General features: G+C 42.2%; 1 protein-coding gene across 1 annotated transcript in view; it reads left to right on the plus strand.

The window, feature by feature from the left end:
- Positions 1–12,160: 12,160 nt before the first annotated feature.
- Positions 12,161–27,978, plus strand: part of SOX5 (SRY-box transcription factor 5) — a 971,057-nt gene continuing 955,239 nt past the window's right edge. Inside the window, exon 1 of the mRNA XM_054719220.1 lies at positions 12,161–12,477. The gene's annotated coding sequence lies outside the window, so the exon portion shown is untranslated. The remainder of the gene's footprint in view (positions 12,478–27,978) is intronic.

Here is a 27,978-nt window from a genome sequence, read left to right on the forward strand (position 1 = left end):
TACAAAATTTTGAGATTAAAAAAAAGAAGCTTTTTAGTCTTCAATTATGATAGAAATACCATATTTTAAAAGATTTCAACTGGTTTATTTTAATTATATTTTCCTAGGAAGTCATCCTCTCTCAATTTTGCTAGTACTGTATGCTACTGAGGTATTGGTGATGGAGGGGAGAAGGAGTGAGCAATTTCTTTCTTTTTTAAAATATGTTTTTAATAATTGGTTTGAGAGAGAGAGAGGGGAAGGGAGAGGGAGAGAAACATCGATATGAGAGAGAAACTGATGGGTTGCCTCACGCACCCCAACCAGGGATGAAACCCTCAACCTGGGTATGTGCCCTCACTGGGAACTGAACAGGCAACCCCTAGGCGCATGGGATGATATTCAACAAACTGAGGCACACTGGCCAGAGCGTGGGGTGAGCAATTTCAAAAAAGGTCTTGCATGATTCAGAACTGCATAATCAGAAGTTCATTTCTAAAACTCCATTTACAGCAGGACCCAATGCTAGAAGTTCAGACAGTGCCATAGGGTAGCATTCTCCTTGGAAAACTGTGGCATCGAATGATGATGAACATCATGCAAACCAGGGCACATTTAAGAAATTCAACTTTAAAGGACGCCTGACTCTTAAAAAAAGTCTTGACATGAACTTTTAATAGGCAGGTTTTCTGCATTGATATACAGGAGAGAAGAAATCTAGGTTCTATGTGAGAATTTCTTTCTTTTTCTGTTATATTCAATTATTTGCATCTTTTCACTTTTTTATATTTTAAAAGATTTCAACTAGTTTATTTTAATGTTTAATGTTTTCAGATTATTAGTGGGACACTTGATGGAACAGTAAAAGTTTGTCTAATCCAGTTCCTAATATGTCCCAATATAAGAGTTTACCAAAGACTGATGGTTTTCTAGGCTTTCCTTTAAAATGAATAAAAATGGAATTCTACAACCTCTTCATTGTTTTGATTAGTGTATAGCATATTTAATTTTGACAAATCATTTTATTATCCAAGAGCACTTGATGTAATCATCTTTGAAGGTTACAAAATGCATTTGTTGCCATCATCTCATTTGATCCTTATAACACAAGAACGAGGAAGGGCAAGCAGCTATTGCTAGAATTTGATATAACCAAATCTGCATGCTTGTCTAGAATTATGGGGCATCAAGGTATAGGAATAGTTTTTACATACGGATCTGATGTTTCCTAGTGAAACGCACAGAGAATTTTGCATACTATGTCTCTAGAATCCTCATACCCAAGAAGAAAAGGCCAAGTTTGCCCCTAATCTCTGGTACTTGGCATGCATAAGCATGGCTGGATGTAGAGTACTGAAAGCAGAGAACTGACCCCAAAGCAGGAGTGAAAAATCACATTAATCACAGTTTTAAAAGGTCTTTCTTCATTCAAAGTAATTCCTGGTTCAAAGTAATCCCCTCAGTCAGTCTTTTTATTGTATTTAAAGTGCCTACTGCTCTCTGATATTTCTGGTGTTATTTACTTCCTAAGCATTTGTCTTGCTCTTGCATAATTTATGATTTTGTAGAGCAAAGACGTGATCTTTTTGGTTATCCCTGAATCCACAGCACCTAGAACAATACCTAATAAATAGCAGGGACTCCATAAATAACTTCTCCCTGTGATATCAGTTCCAGGTCTGATATGAATAAGCTTAAGGGTAGTGTCTCTTAAATGAGCTCTATGCTGGTCATTTAAGAGTGTCTTAGTCCATTCAGGCTACTATAACAAAAATACCATAAGCTGAGTGCCTTAAACAATAAACATTTATTTCTCACCGTTCTGGCGGCTGGAAATCCATGATGAAGGTGCCGGTAGATTTATTATCTAGTGAGGACCTGGTGCATGGTTCATAGACAGCAGTCCTTTTATTGTACTCACATATGGTGGAAGAGGGAGAGGCTCTCTACGGTGTCGTTTAGAAGGGTACTAAATCTCATTCATGAGGGCTTCATCCTCATGACCTAATCACTTCCCGAAGTTCCACCTCCTAATACTGTCACATTAGAGGTTAGGATTTCAACATACAAATTTGAGGGGACACAAGTCTATTATAGGGAACTTGCCTTAATTCTTAATTAGTTGCTATACTTTTGAAGATGACAGAAACTGAACTTGACCCGACTAAAGCAAAATAAAATTTATGAAGTCTTTTGAAATGACACTGGAGTGCATAACGATTAGAAGAACTATCAATGTGAATAGAAACTAGGGTGACTCAGGTGACCTTTCAGGATGGAATAATGGCCTCAGATGCCCTCAGAACCTTCTTCTGTTGCCTTCTGTGTGTCTGACTTACTTTCTCAGGTTGGTTGCCATCACAAACTTGAATCCACAGTAAAAAGCAGCTCCTGGGCTTAAATTCTCACAAAGGACGCCTGAGGAAAGAAAGTACCATTCCTCCTAGCTACCCCTGTCTCCAAGGAGGTGAAGCATGAAAGAAAATAACCCAATAGCTAATGTAGTGGGAAGACCTTCTCACAAAGATAATGGAAAGCACGTTCCAGAAGATGAGAAGGATGCTGGGCCCTCCCTCCCCAAATGTTTAGTAACTGTACTCAGTTTCAAGTAACAGGAAACAGCCACATTCTGGCATAAAAATTAAGGTTTTATTTGTCTCACATAATGGAAAACCCAGAGGTAGGCAATTTGTCTTGGGAAATTTCCTAATCACTCCTGGAACCTAAATCACTCCCTTATGTCTTCTCAGCTATCCTTACGATGTATTTGTCACTCTTGGTCCGAAAACCTCTAACATCATGCCGATGGTCCAGGTCATTCTGGTCAGGGATATGCTGTGGCACTTGATTTGGATCACCATTACATTTTTTTGCGTCACATGAAGTATCACCCAATAGTTGCAGCTTTGATGCTATACATGACATACCCCTGGGAAGCAAGGGCATCAGGAGAAGCCTGCGGATTTGTACCAGTCAGAATGCAATCAGGTTGTGTCCGTGTTTATGTTTGTACATATTTGAGAAGAGTCGCAAGTGAAGCTGCTCTTGATAGCATCGGGTACAGCAGAAAGAGTATGGGGCCAGCCAGGTCAAAGGAGCTTTTCTGTTTTCATAGCATGTAGATGGGGAAGATGAACCAGCAGCAGGTCAAATGGCCAGCCTGAGGGTCTAGGAGACAGGAGTTGTTTCCCACCACATCCTGAGCACCTCGTCAGATCTGAGGTGTTCCCTCTGCAAGTGCTGGGACTGTTGTTCCTTCTTAACTATGAAATTGGTGTGTCCACGCCTATCGCTATAACTTCACCTTTCTTTCATCAGCTCTGACTTGAACCTAGACCTTTTGTCTAAAAGGGTGAGGTGCACATGAGACAAGGTATTTTTACAAAACTCATAGAGACCCACTATGTCCTTCATTTTGATCTCTGTGGGCCACATCGGGGAGCCCAGTAAGCCATGCACTCAACCAAGTGGTCATCAACATTATGATCTAGAAGCTTGTCAATCCCAAGAGATATTCTGGGTTGTCTGAACCAGAATTACGTTTGAATTCCCTAAACCCACATTTGTCTGAGTTACCACCCAAAGAGTGGGCCAACTAGAATGGCCCAGGATTTCTGTTAGAGAAAGAAAGACTTGACATGCCCAGGAATCATCAGGGTTACATGCTCTGCATGCAGAGGGTTTATATGGCAGATGAGGAACACTGAGCTTGGAGAATCCACTGCTTTTATAACAAGCAGTAAAAACCTACTCTTTGTTTTGGATGGAGACACTATCTCATCCCTCCAAGTCTTCTCATTGTAAACATAACCCTGAGAAATGGTCTGCGTAAAGAGTGGTGAGGGAATTGCATTCCTGACCTACCCCACATGATCTGGAAGAACATGAGAGACTGTGGAGGAGTGTCTCTCCCCCAAAAACAATAAGAAACAATTCTCTGAAACTCATTACTGTCTCGACCAGTAGGGAATATGTCTTAACATTGCTCAGTGTTCTTGAGAAGACCGTCTAGGAAAGTTTTCTTTTGGTCTTGATGTGACGAAGACTTGGGCTTCTCCCTAACCATTGTACATATAAAAATGGACCCTTTTTCTTCCTTCTTGGCTGATGAAGAGGTGGAAATTAAATACGCACAGTCTCTGGCACAATAAATAATGTTCATGATGGATACAGAACTGTACAGTGGGATGTGCATTTGGTGGTGAACTCACTCCTGGTTCCATTTTATTCCCCTACTCTTTTATACCTTTATCTCATTTTTCTTTCTTTCATTTAAAACTGTATCAAAGATCCATACCTTTTATTTTTAATTAGCTGGAACTCTGATCCAGGTCTTCTGATGCCAGTGCTCTATATTGTGTCCAGTCCTATTCTCTTTGAAGTTGGAGAACAGCTGGTCCATATTTTTATCTTTAAAAATTTGTGAGGAAAGTTATTCAATCACCCGTCACCTGTCTCCTCCTCTGTCACTACCCTGTTGGTTCTGTTTTCAATGGTTTAGTCAGTTTTGTCATTTCGCTCTGTACTCCAGACTTTCTTATATTTTGTACACGTAGACCCAGACCCTCTGATGTTAATTTGAAGATTTCTTCTCATCTTTTCTTTTTTCCAAGCCAATTTAACATTCTCAGATCATTTAGCTATGTATATTACTGGGTAACCACCTCAAAGCTATTTTTTTTTTCCTACAAACAATACCACACTCAATAACATCCATTGACCATTATTCTGTTTTGGACAAATCACGTCACTATTTCTTTCATTTCTCTTTGGACTAAAAAATGTATGAGGGTTTATAGTTATAAGTTTCTGCTATAGGAAGGCAGAAAAAGTCTATTGTGAGCCCCAGCTATATCCATCCAGATCAACATTCAGCATTCAGAAGCTACCGACAGGAATAAAAATTTTTATTGTATAAATATTTTGTCATGTACTTGATTATGCAACAAAATTTAACAGTAGCTGAAAAATTAATGGGCATATTACACAGTGAATGGGGTAGTTAAAATAACTGGAAGTGGCATGACCAAATCTGACCAGTGGGGTAGTGATGCGATTGATTACTCTAGCCTGGGGCAAAGTTACCTGAAAAGCAGCGATTTTGAGCATGCAAAACAGTTTAGTTTAAGATGCAATAATTTAACATATTCTTTAAAAAAAAAAATCAACCTATGAATTGAATTCCAAATTTCTTTAAGGTCATCAGTACCCATGAGAAGATGGGGGGTTAGAAGTTCCAGATATCTAGAGATTGAAGTTTTATTTACTCGGTTTAAATAATTTACTGGGATTCAAATAAGCACTTTTTAAATGATTTTTAAAAATCATCATCTTTGTGCTATTTCCAACCTTTCGTTTTGTCATTCTTTCACTTGCACGCCATATTTCCCATATTATACAATGCCACTGGTAAAACAATACCAAAAATCTGAAAGACGTAACAGAAACAGGCGTCATCATGAGGTCATAGACCCAAATACCTAAACCTTACTGGGACTCAAGCTTCAAATTTTGTTGCCTTGCTGGACAATTAGTTCTGATACCAATTCTAAATCAGCAAAAATATATCAGCCATTACCCTTTTCCTTATCAATAAAATCAATTTATCTCATTGCATGCAAAGCTTTCTATGTATATTGATGAAACAAATTTTGTAGCAATAGAGAGAGCACAAAATATATTGTGAAAGCTAAGCCTAAAAGAAATCCACATATAAAAACTGATTTTTACATTGTTTAAGTCACCCCACATTATATACTCATTATTTAAAATTAAAGGACAGAAATCAAATTGAAAAACAGTAAATTAAGAGACAAGAGGTGGGGACTACAAGTTGTTTCACTTAAAAGGAATCAAGCCTGTTCTCTCTGGTTTTTCTCTGAGGAAAGGAAAATTTAACAATCAGAATAATAAACACAATTAACTAATAAGAGCAATGCAGCTGTGGTTTTGGCCGTGTAATGTAAAGGCTTTATACATTACTTCCCTTTTCAAAACTGTGGCTGAAATTTTAAAACTTCATCCCAAATATTTACCAAAATGAGAAAGCTTGAAAACATTCGAATTTACTTTTCAGCGTGTATGCTGCCCCGCATTTCAGTCACCTTCGGCAACAAAACCAGCATTGGCAGTGTTACCAACTGTTCTTAACCAGTTCAGTTCGGTCTGGCTCTCAGTTGTTAATACAGTACTACCAATCCTTAATTCGTACAACCACAGGGGAATGCTTAAATAAAAGAACACTCCATTTCATAGTAGTTTTTAAATGAAAACATATGTATCTATAATAGGGCTTTAAAAGTTTTTTTTTTTTCCGTAACAACTTAATGTGTGGCATCTGTTAGGTACAGAGTGTCTTTTTCAGTTTTTTGAAGGGGCACATCGGGCCCAGGCAAATTAATAGTTTAGACATTGGTATCTCGAGAGTTATCAAGATTTAGAGTGCCTAAGGAAGGAAGATTGTTGTCAGCTTTCCTTCCATACGTACACTTGTATATTGCATTTAGGGAGAAAAGAACAGAAAGAGATCTCAAAATGCTTTCTCAAAGCTGAATTTGGAGCAGCTCACTCCTAAAGTTTGATATGCGAATTGTGTGGGTGAGACGGGTAAAAACAGACCTGAGATAAACCACTCATATGTGTGGGATTCTTATTAAATATTTTAAGGTTCCTTTGAGCAGTATCAGTGCTTGAGTCCATCATTACTAACCTTCAATTACCAGTTTATAATATACTCTTGTTAATGGAGGGTTGACAAATTACCCTAATTTTTTTTAAAATGGATAATTCATAGCCATGAAGATGACATTTTTGGGTTCTCACATTACCTAGATTTCTCTCTACTTCTCAGCTAACAGATAGTTCCATTTATTAGTGTCCCTATCTACCTTCTTTAGTATTCTTAACCCTGTCTCTGTGATTTTTAATGTATATGATCAAACAAATTCAAAATGAACTTTGTGCAAATCAGCCAGGGTCCAATATTACATACCCTTAATATTTACTAGCATTCTCTCAATATCTACAAATATGTCGGGGAGGGGGGTTGAGGTTGCCTCAAATATTTTTAGAGAATCTTGAGTACCTTAGATAAATGTGAAGCTCTCTCCCATCAGTATTTCTAGTTGCCTCAGGATGCAGCTAGAATATGGGGTGCAGATTGTTACAGTTCAGTTGATATGCCTTTTTTTGCCCCCCCCCCCCATATTTTGAGAGCTACATATAATATATATCTGTCCATGAATACACATATGTATATTGTGTATACATCTGAGTGTATATGTATTGAAATGCAGCACAGAAAAGTGATTAAGAGTTTTGAAGCAAGATTACTTTGGTTTAAGTCCAGACTTCATCCCCTGCTACTGTTATAATCTTGGACAAATTATATAACTTCTCTGTGCCTCAGTTTCCTTATCTGTAAAATAATATAAGAAAATTATGTACCTTATGGGGTGGTTGTGAGAATTAAATAAGTTTATAGACATAAAGGTTACAGAACAATGCCTGTTAAAGTAACAGGGGTGCACAAACTTTAGTAACTATTATTATTATTTATAGCATAAGGATATATACAGGGTGGAGCAAAAGGAGGTTTACATTGTTTGTACGGAAAATAATACAATAATTAATAACTAATAATACAAAAACAAACTCTGTTTTGCATACTCACAACTGTAAACTTACTTTTGCCCCACCCTATACATAGGCATATATACAATTGCCTGAACTACAAAATTAGACAATTTCATTTATGTTGTTCAATACCGTTTATATTTAATATGTGATATGTGTGCATGCATGCTCCATGAATGACACATATAGATTTTCTTGGAATTTTCAGTTATCTAATGACCAATGTTAGTAAAAAAAATAACAGCACAGCTCATGACTAGACTGTACAGAGTATAAATTTGGTATTTTAAATCTACCCATTTAATGAAATAATATTTCTTGCTGGAAAGTCCCAGTATCCTATATAATAAAAGCCTAATATGCTAAGTGTCCGTTTGTCTGGCCATCGGTTCAACCAATTAAAGCGTAATATGCTAATGATATGCTAAGGCCGTTCAACTGCTGGCTATGACATGCACTGACCACCAGGGGGAAGACACTCTGACCGATAGGTTAGCTTGCTGCTGGGGTCCGGCCTATTGGGACTGAACGAGATGGGCCAGACATGCCCTGGAGCCCTCCCGTGGTTCCTTCCCGGCTGGCCAACCTCCCACATCCCTTCCTGGCCCCAATCATACACCAGTGGGGTCCCTTGGCCTGGCATGCACTCTCTTGCAATCTGGGACCCCTCGGGGATGTTGGAGAACCAGTTTCGGCCCGATGGCGGAACAACCAGTTGCTGTGATGCACATTGACCACCAGGGGGCAGATGCTCAATGCAGGAGCTGCCCCCTGGTGGTCAGTGCACTCCCACAGGGGGAGCGCTGCTCAGCCAGAAGCCGGGCTCATGGCTGGTGAGTGCATTAGTGCGGTGGGAGCTTCTTGCCCCTCCGAGGCAGTTGGACGTCCCCCAAGGGCTCCTGGACTGCAAGAAGGCTTAGGCCAGGCCGAGGGATTCCCCATCCCCCCAAGTGCACGAATTTTGTGCACCGGGCCCCTAGTAAAATATAAGTGACATCCAGATGAAAAGAGCACAAGCTTAGCTCAGCAATTTGGCTCAGTGGTTGAGCATCAACCCATCAACCGGGTGGTCATAGTTTTACTCCCAGTCAAGGTACATGCCTGGGTTGCGGGCTCGATCCCCAGTAGGGTGCATGCAGGAGGCAGCCAATAGGTGATTCTCATCATTGATGCTTCTCTCTCTCTCCCCCTCTCCCTTCCTCTTCTCGGAAATCAATAATAAATAAATTAATTAATTAATTAAAGAAAGCACAAAGGTAGAGCTGGAGCAGTCTGGATTCCCATGGTGGCACAACCACTTAGAAGCTGTGTGATCTGGGACATGTCAGTCAGCCTTTCTGAGCTTTAGTTCTCTTATTTGCAAAGCAGAGATGTAACATTCTCACAAGTTTATGATAAGATGTAGAGACCACATGCATAACAAAAGCACTTGGCCAAGAGCCTGGCACATAGTAAATGCTTGATAAATGGAAACACTGATCTTTAATATGTCAGTCCCACTTCCATTGTGGGTGTTTTTGTTTTTTTTTAAAGCCTAACCCAAACTAACATCCCACTGGAAGTTTTTGATCAGCTATGCTGTTGCTATATAATAATCATCGGTAGTCTTAAGGGCATGTGGTTTCAATAACCATAATGGCTTGAAGTATCGCTGCCTGTAGAAGCAAAAGCAAAGAGGTTGGTGTAATTCAAGTTTTATTAATATCTCACCAGGCAGCTTGCAACTTTGCCCCTTCTCTCCCTCTGCCAGGCTCCCTCTCCTGCCCATAGAAAAGCCTGCTGGTCCCAAAAGCTGTTACATTGAAGAAGCAGTAGATGCTGAAACCCTGAGAAGGTTGGCACCTCTCTGCTTGGTGAGGTTAGGCCAAGCAGGCAGCTTCGTCACCCATTGGCCAGAGACCCTGGGTAAAAGACTCCCTCTGTCCCCTTCTTTCCACTGAGTATGGTCTGAGAGAAATAAATTAAAATCTGGGGGAAATTCACCATAACAGAATATCTCTTCGCAAATCATATATTTTTTCATATACTTGGTAGTGAGGGGACTTTTTTTTTTTTTTTTGTAGTAGGGCTGATTTGCCTCTTGCACATCATATAAGGACCTGGACCAGACACAGTAATGACTAATTGTGAAAAAGTAACTACGCATGTATTATGAGAATAAATCACTTAATGGATGCCAGGAACTCATTAAAATAAAGGTAACACTTAAGGGTACAGTATAGTTATTGATAAACTCTTATATTCTTATTACACAAGTGACTCCAACTTGAAGCTTGGATGATCCAGGAAATGTGAGAAAAAGTAACATGTAGGAAAGATGTTTCATGGACATTCGCAGAGAATTTTTTTCACACAGTTGTTGAGGGCACATTGATCCAGCACCTTAAATATTATTATCCATGGTCTCGCTCCCTTAAGAAAAGAGTAAATTGTTTAAGGATACACATTTAGAATGCCACATCCAGAGCTACATCCAAGTGGCAAATGATTACCCTGCTTATAAATTCTAGGCAGATGATAATTTAGAGTGCCCGTGAAAGCCCCGCGTTTATTTGATTGCTCTCTTAATTACTGGGCTCTATGCGATCAAGATCAAATATTTGTAGAAGAGGAAGCTTTTCTTTGTGGGAGTGGATAATAACTGTTCTTACACTTTGAAATTTTTGCCTTGAGTTACTAAGATTTGCATTTCTCACTTTTGTTCTAAGGAAAGGTGTGTAGCCTGTTTTAGAAAGCAGGTACCAAATAATCAATCAGCCAACACCCCAGAAAGTTTCCACTCTAACACAAGTGCAAAATCTCAGGTAGGAGCAACCCACCCCCAGAAACAAACCTACAAAGGGTGGGAGAAAGGATGTATCACTTGTCTAAGTGAATACACTGTGATTGGTATGTGTTGCATGCATTAAGAAGCTATATTTGCTTATGAGCTGAGCTGCCTGTGAGAAACCAGCCAGACATCTGGAGAGATCACGCAGACAGGTAAGCCCTAAGCCTCGCTCCCATGCTGCTTCAGGGCCCTGCTCTCCCGGGCGCGAGAAGAATAAACAGACGGCGGTCATCGATCCCCGGTGCTGGTGTTGCACTCTGGGAAACGCTGGGAGTGCTCAGGGACGTGGCTCCCTCCGCGGATGCGCGTCTGAAAGAAATCGCCGAGATGAGGCCAGAGAGCATGCAAATCGGTAGAAAGCTGGAGAAGAGGAAGGGAACAGCCAGAAAAAGAAACGTGTTGCACGTATCGCGTCTCCGTCCCCTTCTCCGTGTCGCCCTCGTCCAGACCCACTGTCTCCCTCGCGACTCCTCCTCCCTCCTCGTCCCTTTCTGGACACCAGTTCTGGGAAGATCAGTCAGTATCTCCCCCCTCCCCCCTGCCTTGAGCTATAATAGGATTCCCCCCCGCCCCCCATGGCAAACCCGCAGCTGTTTTAAGTCAATGAAAGTAAGATTGTTGGAGATAAGCGCCGGCGCAGCCCGGAAGCTGTCAGTGCACACTTAAATCAGCCCACGTCTTCTTCTCGGGGCTTTACCTACGGAGTTTCTTCCGAGGGGACGTAACTCTGGGGTCTCCGTCTCGCCTTCGCGCGCCAACTCCTGTGTCGCAGGAGTCAGGACCCAGCGCGGGGCCGTGTTCTCCCGACACATCATTCCTTGGTTCTTGGGCATTGGGTTTTTTTTTTTTTTTTGGCTTCACCCACACAAAACAAAACCAGTCCAACCACCCCGGAGGCAGAGAGGAGAGTGCCTTAGAAACTTTTCTCTCCTCCCGCACCACCCCCCAGGAGGAGGCGGATGAAGCGCGGGCGGCGTCGGACCCGCGGGCGCGAGCCGGGCTCGGGGAGGCAGTGGTCGCTTTAAAAAAACGGAACCTTTCCCGGCTCCAGCCCCGGCGCTGGGCAGGCGGCGGCCGCCTGCGGGGAGGTTCCGCGCGCGCACCCCCGCAAACCCCCGCTCGCGCTCTCGGGACCAGCTCTCCTGTGTGCAAACCGGGGTGAGGGCAACGAGGGGCCCAAGGCCCGGCGACGGGGCCGCGGGTGAGGGTCCAGCGCGGGGAAGTTGACAAAGGGGACTGGACCCCACACGAATGCGTATTTCTAGACGCGAGGTCCGTGGAGATCTGGAGATAGCGCACTCTCCTTGCTCCTTCCACTCCTGCCACCTCATTTGATCGCTCCTTTAAGTGGAGGGCAAACGTGTTTTTGTTTTTTTTTTTTTAAACATTCCTGCACGGCGTGGGCAATCGCCGCGTAATTTACAATCTAGTTACTCCGCAGCAGTCGGGGAAGCAAACTCCGGGGTTCGCCCCCTTTGGATGGGCAGAGAGGGAGGCCGGGCGGCGAGCTGCAGGAAGGAGGTCAGGGTGGGTTTGCGGGAGCTCGGGGGCGACCTGGAGGGAGCCCGAGCCCCCGGCGCCGCCCCCGCGCCCGCCCTCCCGCCCCCGCCGCACTCTCCACCCCCCCCCTCACCGCCCCCCCCGGGGGCGGGCGCCGGGCGCGGTGACCGCCGGCTGGTGCGCTGCCCTCGCCTCCCCCATTGTTCCTACTGTCTTTTTGCCTTTTGTTATTTGCACTCGCATTGTGTTGTTTGTCTCTGAAGCCGCCTCATGACCAGCCAAGGGATTTCACCTCGTCCTTGAGAGCTACACGGGGAGCGCGGGCGAGCGAGCGAGCGAGAGACAGGGGGGGAGAGGGACGCGCGCGCGCACACACACTCACACACACTCACACACACACAGACACACAGACACACACAGAGTGGAAAAGGCGAGCCACCAAAACCCATCTCCAGTCTCCTCCCGGGGCCCCAGCCCGCCACTGTGCCACTTTGCATCCCGCGCCGGAGGAGACAGTCGGGAGAGCCGGTAAGGTGCGTGAACCGCAGCGTTTTAACTTTGTTGTTGGTCCCGATGTTGTTGTGGGCAGACCTCCAAGGCGCAGAGCTCCCCTCCGCCGCCCGCCGCGCCCGCCGCTCAGCTCCCGTCCCCGGCTCCAGCTGGAGAGTCGCGGAGGAGGGAGGGGGCCGCCGCGGGAGTTTCCTCAAGTACAGAGGGAGGGGGACGGGATGGGGGGTGGGGGGGGAGAGAGAGGCGGCAGGCGGCTGGAGGCTGGAAGTGGCCCTGTCATCCTCGGGGGGCGCCAGTCGCGGTGGAGGGGGGAACCCTGGGGTGTGCGCTTGGACCCCGTGCAGGACCTGGGATAACTTTGTATTTCTGCCGGGGAGCCTGCGTGCCGTGGCCGGTATTGTTTTCTAAGTGGTGTTGGTGGAGGTGGTGATGAGAGCTGAGGGCAGGAGTGCGGAGAGAAGCCTCGGCTCGTCTGTGCGCCTCGGTGGACGCCAAACGCCAGACCCTAAAAAGTTGGACAGAGCTCCTTCCCCTTCCTAGAATATCCACGCGACCCCCAGGCAACCCCACGACCTGAATATCCCCCCCGCTTTTCGTCTTTTTGTTTCGCTTTCTGCAATCCCTCTCCCTACCACTTCCCCTCCCTCCCGCCCGGGATTTTGGAAACAAGTCTCATCCTTCAGGATTCTTCTAGGGATTTCAGGGACCGGAAGCTTTATTAATTGCAGCTACCTTCCCACCCTCCCCCACCTCACTGCGCAGACGAAGTGAAGACCACTCACGTGTTGTCCCTTTAAGCGCGGGTGTGGGGAATGTCGCTTGCACGTTGGGGCTACACTAATAAGCTAAGAAAAGAGGTTATAGGAGTTTAGATCAAATTGGATTTGGAAATGTTTCCGTGGATAGCAGCAGTTTCTTGCCCTTTGATCTGCTGTCATCAGATGCACACGAAGCATGATTTACATATTTAACTAGTAATTTCCCTTACACTTTGCAAACGAACATATTAATGAACAGTTTGACCCTGGTGAAATCCGAAGAGCTGGCCTCTGTGGGTCAGATCTGAGTGTGGGGAATGTGAGTCCATTTCAATGTCTTTCCTCCTTCAACTAACGCAGGTCAAAATGAGAACTTCTGTGACTCTGCAGGATGATACGGTCAGTGTCAGCCAACCCAGCCGCTCTGGGTGGCAGTCAACTGTACTTCCTTAGAAAAGTTTAGGAATTTGTGCTGTCCCCGTTGAGATCCTCACAGTATCCAGATATCCAAAGTAGTTGTCCAGAAAGGCTTGAGCCCATTTCCCCAGGGGCTGCCTTCAGGCTCGGCTCAGCTCTTTAGTCCAGGGCGAGACCAAGGGAGATCTGTGGGATTTTGGGTAATAAGTGTGGGAATTTGCAAAGGGACTAGACAGAGTGACTTGTTTCTTTGATGCTCATAAATAATGTCCCCTAGTATCCTAAAAAGAAACAAAAAAAAACACCCCACAACAACACACAAACAAAACAGGCCAATGAAAGTAGGCGCGTGGGAGAGTCATAGGCACTGGACATTTCAATCAGAAAAACCAGAGCAGAATTTTTGATCAGGATTACAGGACTGAGGCTCGATTGCCAAGAGTGATTAGGTTAAGGACCAGATGGTTTTAAAGTATACGGAAATGGAAATGTTTTTTGTTTTTTTTTTAAGTTTGACTTTTATAAAATATAAAAGGAGAACGATTTCTTAGGGTCTTTTCCACAACTGCTGAATTTTGGTCCAGCTTTGAAGGAACTCAGCTGGATTGTGAAACGCTGGTAGCTGTGATAGGGGAGGAATCTGGTTTCAGAAGCAGATACTTGGGACAAAGTTTCTGGGGGTGCTTCTTCCTGATTTAAATATAGCTCCCAGGCTGGAGCCTAAACACCTTCAGCCACAAAGGTTTAAAATCACAAGCACTTACACTGAACGTTCTGTCAGGCATTGTGCAAAGTTCTCCTGCTAATTATGTCATCAACTGTTTACTCCGCAGAACTATACAAGATAAAAATCATAAGTATCACTTAAAACTGATGCAATACAGCTTGAAATCCTTAAACTGGTAGGGATTGCTTTTGTTTGCCTAAAAGGTGGATCTTTCATCAGATGAGTTGTTTAAAAACATTTACTTGTGGGGGTGGGAAGGGATGTGCATAATTATTTAGTTATTTGTGTTAATTATATACTAGCTTACTCGCTTGAAATTCTTTTTTTTTTCCTTTTCTTTCCAGTGGTCTTCTCACAACTGTATACATGAAAAATGAAGAGAGGTTTTTATTTGCTTGTGGGTTATTTTTTTTAAAAATCCCTTTCTGTAGCCTTTTTGAATGGGTGGTAATGAACCAATCTGACATAGACTTGAAAGAGTAAACACTTAATATATGAAAAAAAGAGCTTCAACTCTTAATTAAAGAAACCCTGTACCAGTTTTGTTGTTGAGCTTAAACAGTTCTGGTTGAATGGTATGTTGTATACAGGATTCGAAACTTTCCAAGGTATTTGGTAAATAACTGGGCATTTGAGATCCAGTGGTTATTTCAAGTTAACTTAGTGCTATACATGTAAATGCACATCCTGTTTAGACTGACACACGGTGGTGTTAAAAGGAAAAAATGAATATGTGCTTATAAAGATGTTATCTGTGGAGTATATGGAGTAAATACTAAGACCAAAATAGTGAACTTTATATTCAGGAGTGATGGCTTCTTTTTTTTTTGACGTTGTTGGGGATAAGGCATGAGCTATAGGGAGAGTTTAAAATTTCATTTTCCAGTTAAAAGAATGAATGTTTGAACAAATATTTTTCCTATAAAGCAAATGAAAATATACAATGTAAAGATGAAAAGAATATACTGTGTTCTTGAAAAAGCTCTGTTCTTTTATGAGTGATAGGCAATCATTATCTTGAAGGCATGTTCACATTAAATAAAAAAGTGATATATCGGGCAGGATAAAACTTGTTTTTAGTAATCTAAAATGCACTAGATTTCAAATAATTTAGAGTTCCAATGCTGAACACTGTTTAGATTTCCAGCAGGTAAAATTGTTGGATATGATTGATTGGAATACCTGGATGATTCACCCAATATCTAATCACCTCCAGTGGTAGAGAAAGCTGTAATTAGAGTTTTGAGAGTAACCTGGAAAACTTACGTATTTGTCTAGGCCTGAAAGTCAATACATTCTCCACACACTCATCACAATTTTTAGCCTGTGAAATGTAGATTTACCTTAAGGGTGAAGAAAGTTCTTGGCTGTTTCAAATAAACTATATCCTGAACTTAGATTTGTAGTTAATAAAATAAAAGTCCAATTTTGTTGCAAAACATTGTTTAAAGCACCCATTTGTAAATTGTCTACATTTGGTTTTCATATGTTAATGATTTGGGCTCTGCAACTTCTTTCAGAAAGGCATTTTGGTTTATCTTAAAAAACATTACACAAAACTGTCTAAACAACTCTGTAAATAAATGATTCCAAATGCCTCAATTTGATGAATGAATTAAAGAATCAGAGTTCTTAATCCAATTATGATCAGTCTTGTTATTCCAATTCCCATTTGGGGGAGTGTGGGGAGTGGGACTGTAAATGATTCTCAAATGTGAGGGGGGTCTTTGCTGGTTTTTTTTTTTTTTTTTTTTCTGTGTGTGATGAAACATAATTACTCATACCTAACATTTAGGAGGAGGAATTTAGAAGCAGGGAAGTTTAATTGATCTTCAATTAAACCTAGAGCTTATTTGCATAAAAAGGTGTTCTTAATAGAGGAGTAAAATGAAATTTTTTAAGAATATGAAGCAAGGATCTAATCTTTTGCTTAAAAATAATGAATTTTTGTATTTAAAGGGGAAGAAATGGGGGGCACTTAAGCTCAGGAGTAGGGCAGACAGCAAGACACTTTTAGTCAATTTCAGGTGGCCCATATTGGGACATTTGAGTGGTACTATTTAATGAACTTTACTATATTTAATATCCTTGTCTTTAAAATTAAGGGGAATATGCTTTTTGGGTTGTTGACTCCAAACCTCTACCCATTTAGCTGCCTACATGGGTGCTTTTGAATGCTCCCCAATCAGGGGCCTGAACTTAGGATGGCCCCTGATAACAGCCCAGTTTGCTTTGATGGACCCTTCTGAATGTCTGCCCCATTTGCCCAGTTTAACCTCTGACTCAGAAATTAATTAATTCCTAGGTATTAATAGCTTATTATGGTTTAATTCTCCAGGAGTTATTATTATTATTACTGTTATTATTGCAGTTTATTATGACCATTTAATTACTTAGGGAAAGACTTGTGGGGATTACAAGTATCAAGGGAAGCTGCCAAGAAGCAACATTTATAAACATAGGGATTTTTCTCAGTACCACTCAGATCAGACCTTACAGGCAAGTGGTTATTCCACTTACAGGTGAGGATGACATTCAGTAGGGGCAGCATATTGATAAAGTTAGAGGGAAAATGAATGCATTTAAAGAGTACATCGAATAACCACCCTTTAAAAATTGAGTCTTAAAAAGTAAAATATTCAGAAAAAAAATGTATTTCCAGGAGTGGTCATGGTAGTGGTATTGATTTGTACAGGTATAGGACCATGCATTCTTTATTAGTTAATATTTTAAAACTGATTATATCTTTGCTGCCGTTAGTTACTCATCATCGACTTAAGCTTCATGATTATGTGGTATCACATCTCCAGAGGGGACAGACAGTGCAGTGGTCAGCAGGCTGGGCGGGCTCTGGTTGGACCTCCAGTTGATATTCCCTGGAAGCTTAGGCCTTGCATTGCCACTACAGCACCAAGGAAGCCTTGGAGGCAGGGAGTTCAGGGAAGAACCAGGACGTGGAAGAGGTGATCCCACTGGCTTTCGGAGTGTCTCGGTTTAGGCCTGTTTATAATTCTTTGATGACTTGGAGTTTTGAACATTCAGTACCCTGCCCCTTTTCTTAATATCTAAAGCTGGGGATTATAACACTTTTTCTTACAGGGCTATGCATGAAGTACACTAGATACATGTCAAATTCTTGGAATAGGGTCTCCTGTGAACGAGGTGCTCAGTAAATGTCAGCTGAACTCTTCTCTCCTCCAATCAAGTCTTTTTAATCGTTAATAATGTTTGAAGCCTCATTTTGTGCTTGCTTTGAACTTATTTGAGTCTAAGGAGGAAAATATATCACTTTCTTGAGGCTGAGATCAACACTTTAAAATAGTGATTCCGTTAACATCTATACATGATCTCTGACAATGTGGTTATATTAAGATGCTGTATTTGGTGCAAGTGTGAATTCTACCTTTTATTCATATAAATCTTCCTTTAGTAATTAAGATTTTAATTGCTACAAAATAGGTAAAGGCAAACAAAAAACTTTAGGAACTAATTGTAGATCTCTCTTCTTGTCCTTTTTGATTTCCCATTACAGATATAATCTAGTGAAAAAAAATTTTTGGTCATTTTATCCATTGATAATTACCCACCTCTTAGTTATATTAAGTTATAGTACATGTGGCTAGAGAGAAATTCCGCTTGGAAAAAGAAATAAATCTGACTTTGCAATATTTTGTCCTATGGAGTCAACAGTTCCTTCAATCTCACAGGTGTGTTTATTTGTTTAAATTGGGTGCAAGGAGAAAGGCACAATACTATACCATTGCCAGTTGGAAAAGATGAGGTAGAGTAATAACATGGAGAAATTAGGGGTTATTTTCTCTTCCCAATGATAGAGAGAATTTCTCTGTACAACTGACCAAAGATAAAGGAAAGGCTTTTAAAACGCAAACAAATGACGTGGTTGTTTCATGAATATTGTAATTAATTAGCAGATGCCAAAATGGAATTAGACATGTGAGAAGTTTATTGGGGGAGGGAGCAGGAGAAGGCTCGGACAGTCTTTCACCAGTGATCCAGGTTTGACATTTATGCAAGGAGAGATGGAAGGAAGGACAGAGGGTTGAGTAGGAAGAAACTGACTGTAGCACAGACCAAGCAAAGTTGGGCAGATGAGAGACAGGCATTGGAGGAGTCCTCTGTTCCCAAGAAATGGACTGCTTTTTTTCTTTTCTTTTTGTAATCGCACTGCTCATGAGCCTCAAATTCATTATGAAACTAGAGGCAGGGAAATTAGGCAAAAATACAGTGTATCCTTAATCTCCAGTCGGAAAAAAAGAAGTCAGGGTAGGTGGGTGTTTTATTGTTTTTGCACATAGACACGGATACATCTTTATGGGGAAATGTGTGTTTCCCTTTGCTGTGCTCAGCCATTGGCTAGGAGCAGCCCCCCTGGGAGCATGGTCTTGGCGCACAAATGATGCTAGAGACATAGGGGCAGCCAGTGGGGCCCTGAGTCCATTATATTCTTGCAGCAGGAGATCTGAGTGGTGTAGTTGTGGTTTGGCAGTATTGCCCAGGGATCAGTAGCAATCACTCTGGTCAGGTGGACCTACCACTGAAAAACAACACCACGCTGGCTTTTTTGAGCTCTCTGATGCTTTCTTTGCCTTCATTGTTAAATGGGCATAATGATAGTATCACCTCACAGAATCCTAGTCAAGATTAAATGAGGCTATATGAGAGTATATGTAAATCTATAGTACCATGCGTGGTATATAGAAGAAATGCTCAATATGTATTGACTCTCTTTAATGTCCTCATAAAATGCAACGGAGAGGTATAGCTGAATTGTATCAGGGGATCATAAATATATTTAAACAATTGGCATTGCATGTAATTAGAAGGCATTGTTTATGTATGCAAGCAAGCAAACATCCCCAATGTTTGCCTTTTAAAAAATAGCCCAGTTAATTTCTCATGCTTCAATCCTTAATTTCAGCCGGTTATAAATCCTAGGACAGATAGACCAACTGACCTTGACTGTCTTCAGGTAAGTCGCCTTAAAGCACGAGGTAGACAGAACCTCTCTTCATTTCCTTACCCCTCCAGGCTCCCTATTCAGCTGAGAAGGAACTTGCACTTTATCTCCAGCCTCAAACACCTGGCGAGTCTTTGCTCCCTTCTGTTCCTGTTCCTAAACCAACTTGCCGCACCACAAAGCACTGAACTCAAGTGGCCCTCAGCGCGCGCGCCTGCTGTGATGAGTCACAGAGCCACTAGCACTTTGTTGCTTTAGATTTGATCACTGCCATGACTAGTCCTTCGCTTGTCAGCTAAGAGACCCTTCAGGGAGTTGTCCCTTAATAGAAAGTCTCTTTTCTTCCCTCCTGTTGTAACTTTAAATTAAAAGAAACTGTAGAGGAGCTGGTGGCACTGCAGCAAGTTCATTCTCCTACCCACTGGGAAAACAACATCTGAGAAAAGACATTATTGGACTGAGAATTGAGTTGTTGCTATTTTGGGGGGCGGGGCAGCATGGGGGGGGGGAGGGGGCCGCTGCAGTAGAGGATGAAGACCATGCCATTTAGACTCAGTCGGACCGATTCTCAGTGACTTAATGGAGAGCAATTCTTCTGTAGAGGAGGGAGCTTTTTTTGTTTTTTTGATATAAGACATTGCCTTCGCATGTCAGTTTCAAGTGGGATTCATGAGACCACTGGTATTTTGCCTCTGTTTTTTAGGTGGTTCTGTGTGTTGCACTGTGTGGGAAACTGGCCCAGGGACAACTTCAAAATCCGAAGAGGATGGGAGACAGGAAAAGAGAGCTAATTTTTGACACATTCCTCAGACAAGTGACCCCTCTGGGGAATCTGTGCCCAGGATAAGGACGGCTTACTGTGAGGCTTCTGGCATAGTTTTCCCCGAATAGTGAGCGCTGGTTACTTCAGTGTCTCTGGTGAAAAAGGCTGACAAACCTCACAGTTGTGAGAAAAAAATGAGTCCTTTTGATGGCACGTTGTTTAGATGCCATCTCACGAAACTTCTGACTTAATTCTCGGCTGAGCCAGGCTTTAGACCTCTGGACAGTGGTGGCTGTTCCATTCCTGTTCTGGGTGAAGGCCTGCCCTCAAACCTGCTGTGTGCCAAGATCTCCTGGTGTAACCCGTGGCTAATGGAAGCTGGAGTTTGACGTGTGGTAGCAGCCTGTGCGTTCCTGCAATGCTTGGTGTTACGATGCAGTATTGGCAGCCTGTCATATGTGTCTGGCTCAGCCAGTCTCATTTACTCTCGCACTGGGCGCAGCTTTCGAACAAGTGCATTCTACTTCTTATACTTCTCTCTGGGCTTTTCTTGCATCACTCCAGTCTCATCTCCATCATACCTTCCCTACTAGTCAATAGTAGTGTCTTTTCTATTTTAAATCAGGAAACAAAGTGATCATTTTAATGTACTCTAAAAAAACACACAAATAAAGCTATCAAGATGTAAAGAAACTTAATGGGCCCAGTATTTATTTCTAGGGACTTTCTTCAGTCCACGCGCCGCCCCCCCCCCCCCCCGCCCCCCAATGCTCTTCTCTTCCTTCTTCCCTTTCCTCATCACTATTTATTGTGCCATATTAAACCTTTCTCTTACCATGAGGTCTTGATTCTCAGGGCACCGTTGACCATGCTGCATTGTGTTCATCTCCCTGGATGAAGTGAGAAGGGGAAGGGGTGTGAAAGGCATTGTTTCATGGTTTGAAAAGGGGTAACCATCGGGTGACAAAACATGTGGAAGGTAAGCCGGCTGAGGGCACCGGGTTGTATCCCAGCACAATTGCGATGCCTGGAACAGGGCAGTAGCTGAATAAATGATTGCTAAGCCAACGTATCTTGCATACCAAGGTCCACTAAAAGAATGTTTTTATTGATTTCAGAGAGGAAGGGAGAAGAAAAGAGAGATAGAAACACCAGTGATGAGAGAGAATCATTGATTGGCTGCCTCCTGCCTGCCCCACACTGGGGATCGAGCCTACAACCTGGGCATGTGCCCTGACTGGGAATTGAACTGTGAGCTCCTGGTTCATAGGTCGATGCTCAACCACTGAGCCACGCTGGTTGGGCCCAAGCTCCATTCAGAACAACCCTGCATGATGGATACCTGGTAAAACGAACAGCAATTGAGCATTTGACTGTGTTCCAGACACTGTGCTAGGTGCTTTACACGGATAATGTTATTTAATCCTCACGGCCCACCAATTAGGTGGGTATTAGCCCCTTTTCACAGGTGGGCAGACAAACTCCAATGGGTGATATGCTTGCTCATTTTCCTCAGCTAATGAACAGGAGAACCATTGCCTGGATTTCAGTCTTTGTGACTCCACCATTTGTACTTTTTTCATTAAAAAAAAAAAAAGAAAAGTGGCCAAGATAGTGTGAGTTGCTATCCATAAAATGGGAGCACTGACCCTGCCTGCCTTGCTTTCCCAGGAAATAGGAGGATCGGGTGAGAGAGAAGTCGTCTCTGACAATGATGCCTGAGCTGTGATTTCTAAATGTCGGTTATTATTATCAAGTCCCCACAATCCATTCATTAGCCTAAAAGTATTTATACAACACACAGAGGCATGTTGCTTAAACTTTACTTAAAGAAACATTTTCTCCCTGGAGGCAAGAGATTCTGAATTAGCTTTGCTGCTAAGGACACTTTCATTTTACTGTTTTGCAAATCCACCATGGTGCCTAGCACAGTGCCTGGTCGATCTTAACCTACTTAATAAGTATTTGCTGGGGAGTTCAGTCAGTGAATAAAAAGGATTGACTTGGGCCTGGGGGTGGAGGGCAGGTGGGAAATTGAAAGCAGACGAAGAGAGTTGCCCTCCTTTACTTCCCATTCCCAGAGTGACCAGTGATCCCGGACCTTCAAGTAGGCAGACTTCCCCTATCGCTCAAGGCCTGGTTATTGCTTGAGGGCCAGGATGTTTCGCTAAAGGTAATGGCTACAAAGGTGGGTTCAGCATTGTTAGAAGAGGCAGCCATTCATTTGATCTGGAAAGTCAGGCTGGAAAATGTATTAGGAGAAAAAAAAAAAACGGTAAAAAGTGATTCTAAACCTAACAGGAGTTTCAGTAGAAAAATGGCTGTAATTCAAGCAGTGTAATGTTAACATCAATGCGAGTCTCGCATGGCTCAAGCCCCGCACACTGCTTTGGAAATAAAAGGAGATTGTGTAAAGAATTAGCAGTACAAGGCATTTTTAAGTGCTTTATTGCAGAGGCCTGCGATACTCTGTGAAATCTATGCAGCCTCTTTCTTCCTGCTGTGCTTAATTTCAGAATCTGATGCTATTACCTATCCTTGGAGGGGGGAAAAATCACTCTCTGTTAACTCTTAAAAACCGAGTCTCACATTTCATTTGCTTTCAACATAATCTTTCTGACATTTCTTGGGAAGAGAGGAGTGGTGTAGTTAGCCACGGAGGGTCTAGGATACCTTCTAGGGGGCAGCATTGCAGTGAAGGGGCAACGGGTGATACATTATGAAAGCGTAAGTTTAGCAATGGCTTAGGCAGCTTGCGAGTAAGGTCTCTGAAGGAGTCGGAGGTGACTGTGCTTGGCATGAATCCCGATCAGAAGCCAGAACAAGAGTTAACTCTTTGCAATTGTGTCATGAAGACATGCCCACCCAAAGTAGGTCTCCTGGCATGCCTCCCTGTGCCCTTCTCCGGTCCAGCTTGAAAGAATAGTTGACGGTAATTGATAGTTTACTGTTGCCAGGGACTGTGCTGAGCAGTTTATTTTTATTTTTATTGATTCTTTCCAGGAATTCTCTGGTGTAGACACAAACGTTGCCCCATTAAACAGATACAGAAATTGAACTTGTGGTAGGTAAGTGGTGGAACTCAGACTTAAACCCAGACTGGTCTGATTTTGAAAGCGGGGCTCTTACCCATCGTAATATAGGAAGTAGAAGTCCCACGGAGTCAGCCCTCAAAATGACACTGTCTTTTCCCTTGATGTATGCACCTCTGTCCCTCTAGAGCAGGCTATTTTCAGCATATTTCTGAACTATTTCGAAGTTCTTCACACTAGGATTTCTCTTTACAATCTGCTCTATTTACCACTGTCAGGCCAATCTTCCTAACATGCTATTTATTTTTAAATGTATTTTTATTGATTTCAGAGAGGAAGGGAGAGAGAGAGGGAGAGAGAAACATCAGTGATGAGAGAGAACCATAGATTGGCTGCCTCCTGCACATCCCACGCTGGGGATTGAGCCCTCAACCCGGGAATGTGCCCTGACCGGGAATCAAATCGTGACCTCCTGCCTCATAGGTTGATGCTCAACCACTGAGCACACCGGCTGGACCGGACATGCTATTCATTTTTATTTTATTTTATTTTATTTTAATTTTTTAAATTTTATTTTATTGTTTAAAGTATTACATATAGTAGTACATGTATCTCCTTTTTTCTTTTCCCCATAGACCTTCCCCCAGCCTCCTCTACCCCTGTCACATGCCCTCATCCTCCGCCCCCCCAGTGTCTTGTGTCCATTGGTTGTGCTTATATTGCATGCATACAAGTCCTTTGGTTGATCTCTTCCCCCTCTCCCCAACACTCCCCAGCCTTCCCGCTGTAATTTGACAGTCTGTTCGATGCTTTACTGCCTCTGTGTCTATCTTTTTGTTCATCAGGATATAATGTTCTTTTATTTTCCATAAATGAGTGAGATCATGTGGTCTTTTTCTTTCATTGCCTGGCTTATTTCACTTAACATAATGCTCTCCAAGTCCATCCATGCTGCTGCAAATGGTAAGAATTCCTTCCTGACATGCTATTTAGATAATGTAGCCATTTTCACAAAAATTCAAAGTGCCTGAGCACTACACATGGATGGGACTGAGAGTCTGAAGCCTGTTTTTAAAGGCCTTACAGTCTATCTCCAAATCTTCTATCTTTTCAGGCTCATGCTTGAAACCTTCCCATTGAGAACAAGTAGATTCAGATCTGGATTCAGGCTGAACACAATTTCCCAGAGGACTCCCAAACTGTCTAAAACACATCAATCTTATCAACTCTTCTCAGAGGCCATGGGCATTGCATACAAAGCCACTGCTCACACCTGAACCCTATCTGCTTCAGGGAATTCTTCTAGACTTGCCTTTTCCATCTACTTCAAACCTCCTCATCAATTGACTTTTTTTGGTTCCCAATCCACTTGACTCTGTATTTTGGCTCTCCCTTTTTGATTTATCTCTTCATTCATTCATTTAATAATCAATATTGAATAAAACTTGTGGCAACAAATATTTATTGAGCACCTACATAAGTCAGATAACATATTAATTACTAGAGAGTGAGGGATGTGTGGAACAGGCACACACCTTGAACACAAAGATTTAAAGTTTATTAGGGAAGATAACCTTTAATCAAACAATTTATGATTGAGAATCGTGGAGCTATATTTTAGAGACGTACATACGACATATAGGAAAATGATATGATATATGTGGGTGGCAGTCAGAGGAGGTTGTCGTGATGATGTCACATTTGAAGGATGGTTAATGAGGTAAAGAGGAAAGAGAAAAACCTTTTGGGATACAGGAAATAGCATGTTCAAGGGTTCCAAAGAGAGAGGAAGGGAATTTGTGGTCTTGAAATTAAAGGCCAGCATGCCTGGAACAGCGTGACTGGAAAATGGATACAGATTAGGCTGTAGAGTTAGGTTGGGATCAGATCATTCAGCCTTATGGGCCACGTTAGAGAGTTGAATCGTCACAGTAAGGGTGATGAGAAACCCATTGAATAGTTTTAAACTAATAAAACTTGTGGCTCTAGCATGTGGATCAGATTTCAGAGAGGCAGGGATGAATTTGGGCAAGCTAATAAGGAGGCTGTTGCAGAGATCAGGCAAGAGGCAGATGGCGGCTTGGACTTGGGACTGTAAGTGGTGTTGGAGATGCAGACAAGCGGGTTTCTGAAACAAACATGGAGGGAAAATCACCCAGTTTCAGGTGATTTGTAACAACTCTCCTACCCCCACATTCTTACTTCACCAACCTAATGGGACACTTCTAAATGTGATAATTACCTCTTGTTTCCATGTCCATAGGTTCGGAAAAGAGATGCCAAGTCCTTAGCTCTCCCAGCGACCCTGCTGGCTGGGTCTGTACCTGCTTTAGCCCCTGTGTGTTCAGGCAGAGAGACTTGACACAATATATGTAGTGAAAATATGTAGTGCCTCCTGTCTACATGTATGTATTTGCCTTCATATTTCTATGTCTTCCTTTATATATCACCCCTTCATATAGATTTCCTAAAGTCCTCCAAATCCCTTAATTTTCAAATTAAAATTTACTTTTCCACAGTGTGCTTCCAGAATATACAGACCAAAGACTTCTCCTTCTGATATTATGATATTTACATCTATAGCCACTTTTATGGCTTTAACTCTGTATTGTGCCATATCGTAAGCATGTTGTGAACATGCCTTATCTTTTGAGAGATGTTGTGAATTTGTGCCTAGGAATGTGGATGCTGTATGTAGTTCAGTGTTACACTCCTATTTGGGGTCATCATTTACCTCCTTCTAGTTGGGCAATTTACGTAACCTCATCTGCAGAATGGGGATAATTATGTGTGCCTCATAAAGCAGTTGTGATGATTCAAGAGAGATTGAATTTAAAGTACTTAAAACAATCCTTGGCACATAATAATCTCTACTGTGTGATGACATTTTATGGTTATAAATGTTATTCTTTGAAATCAGGAACCCTGTATCTTATTGCCACCTTTGTCTACTTGAAGCTCAGTTAGTATTTATTGAATTCAGATTTGAATTTAAGCATCCTTTCTGCCAGGGGATACAAATATAAACAAGTCATAGTTGTTGTCTGCAAGAACCTGGATTTGGTAGGGGAGCTAGTAACATAAACTGGTAATTATAATATATCAGTGTGATAGGTATAGTGATAGAGTAGAGTTTTTTGAGATCACAGAAGAGAGTTTGGGGAAGGTTTTCTAAATGAATTGTATGAGCTGAGTATTTTATTAGATTAAATACATATTAAAATAACATGTGTGTACATCATATAAAACTCAAAGCTATAGAATAAATAGTGCTCCTGTCTTACTTTTGATCATGCCTACCCCATTCCTACTCCTTTCAACTTTGTATATCTAAATAACATATTTACTCCTTATATTTCGTATTTAAAAAAAAAATCTTAGCTGTCAATTGACTTTCTACAGCTTGGCTTTGTTATACTACTCATACTCTACCTCTACTTCCTAATACCACACATACGCCTTTCCCTATTGTCCCAATATAATTCCATCCCTTTTTGGGGGAAGTTAAATCAGTTCAGAAAACACAGTTACTTTGTCTATGTTAATGTTGTTTATCATTGAGAATATTATTTATTGATTACTTTTACTTTGTATACCACTTATTTGGTGTTACTGAATAGTTGTGGCCTGTGTTCAAACCTACAGGTTTTACTAGACATGCTCAATGTTTACTAGAATTTCTGAGTCAAGGCTAAAAGTGGGTGGATGGCATATCCAGGGTGGGCCATGGGGGTGTCAGCTCTGGTGGGAAGGGCCATTTTATTACTGGTATAATTTAGAATTGCTGGAGCCAGATGATAATAAGAAGCACACTGACTTTTAGGGAGTTATATTATGCTTCTTAAAATTTCTGCAACATTGCACCCTCTATTGCCTCACTTGGACACACTCCTCCCACCAGCCTGCCCTTGGTAAGGCTCTGAGATAAGCTGAATAGGGCAGAGGGTGGTGCTCTGAGAAGGAGGTGGGTATTCCAAGTAGACAGGACAATATGAGTTAAAAGGAAAGGAGGTGGGAAATAGCATGATTTGTTTTTGAAATTATAGAAAGCTTGGTTTCCAGAGAGCATAAAGCACATGAGAATCTAGAATGTGTGTGTACATGTGTGCATATACACATACACACACATTGATAATTTATGTACATGTGTTGTACTTTAGTTAATATCCAGGGCACAATAAGACTTAGAGCAAGGTTTAGGCAAATGATAGTGCAAGTGATATCCGAGTTCCCTGGAGACCAACTGTGATATAGATTTGCATGCGGTTTGGTAGGTTGGGAGGGCTTTGGGAACAACACCTGTGAGGGGCCGAGAGAAGCAGGATGGGCTGAAGGAGAATCTGACTGTGACGCAGCTGAGGCTTCAGCAAACCTATGGGGAGCTCTGGAACTGGGTGGCTCCTCAGAGATGTCCTGAAGGGAGGCCAGGGGACCAGACCTTTGCAAGGTCACGTTGGTGTTGGATGTGTGCCACCCTTAGGGTGGGGGTGGAACTTGGGATGAGAGCAATTCTTGGAAAGGGCCTTAGATGTGAGTGTTCAACAGCCAACACTCCTGGCAACTGGGAAATGGGTGCCACTAGGTATCACCCCACAGCATCCACTAAACACAGCCTTCCTGAGACTCTTTCTTTCTATTTTTTTTTTCATAGATTTTTTTTTTCATGAAATATGGCTGACAAAGGTGGGTCTAAGAGATACAGTTCTGCCATTTTTCCATGTTCACTTTTATTTGCATTATTAATATTACTTGAAAAGCCCTAGATTTTTGTTTTGTTTGCAAGGAAAAAAATTAAACCACTTGTTAACTTCATGAGGGTTAATTTAGCTAAAAATTAGACAATGTAATC

Source organism: Eptesicus fuscus, chromosome 7 (assembly GCF_027574615.1).
Source record: "Eptesicus fuscus isolate TK198812 chromosome 7, DD_ASM_mEF_20220401, whole genome shotgun sequence".
Taxonomy (NCBI): domain Eukaryota; kingdom Metazoa; phylum Chordata; class Mammalia; order Chiroptera; family Vespertilionidae; genus Eptesicus; species Eptesicus fuscus.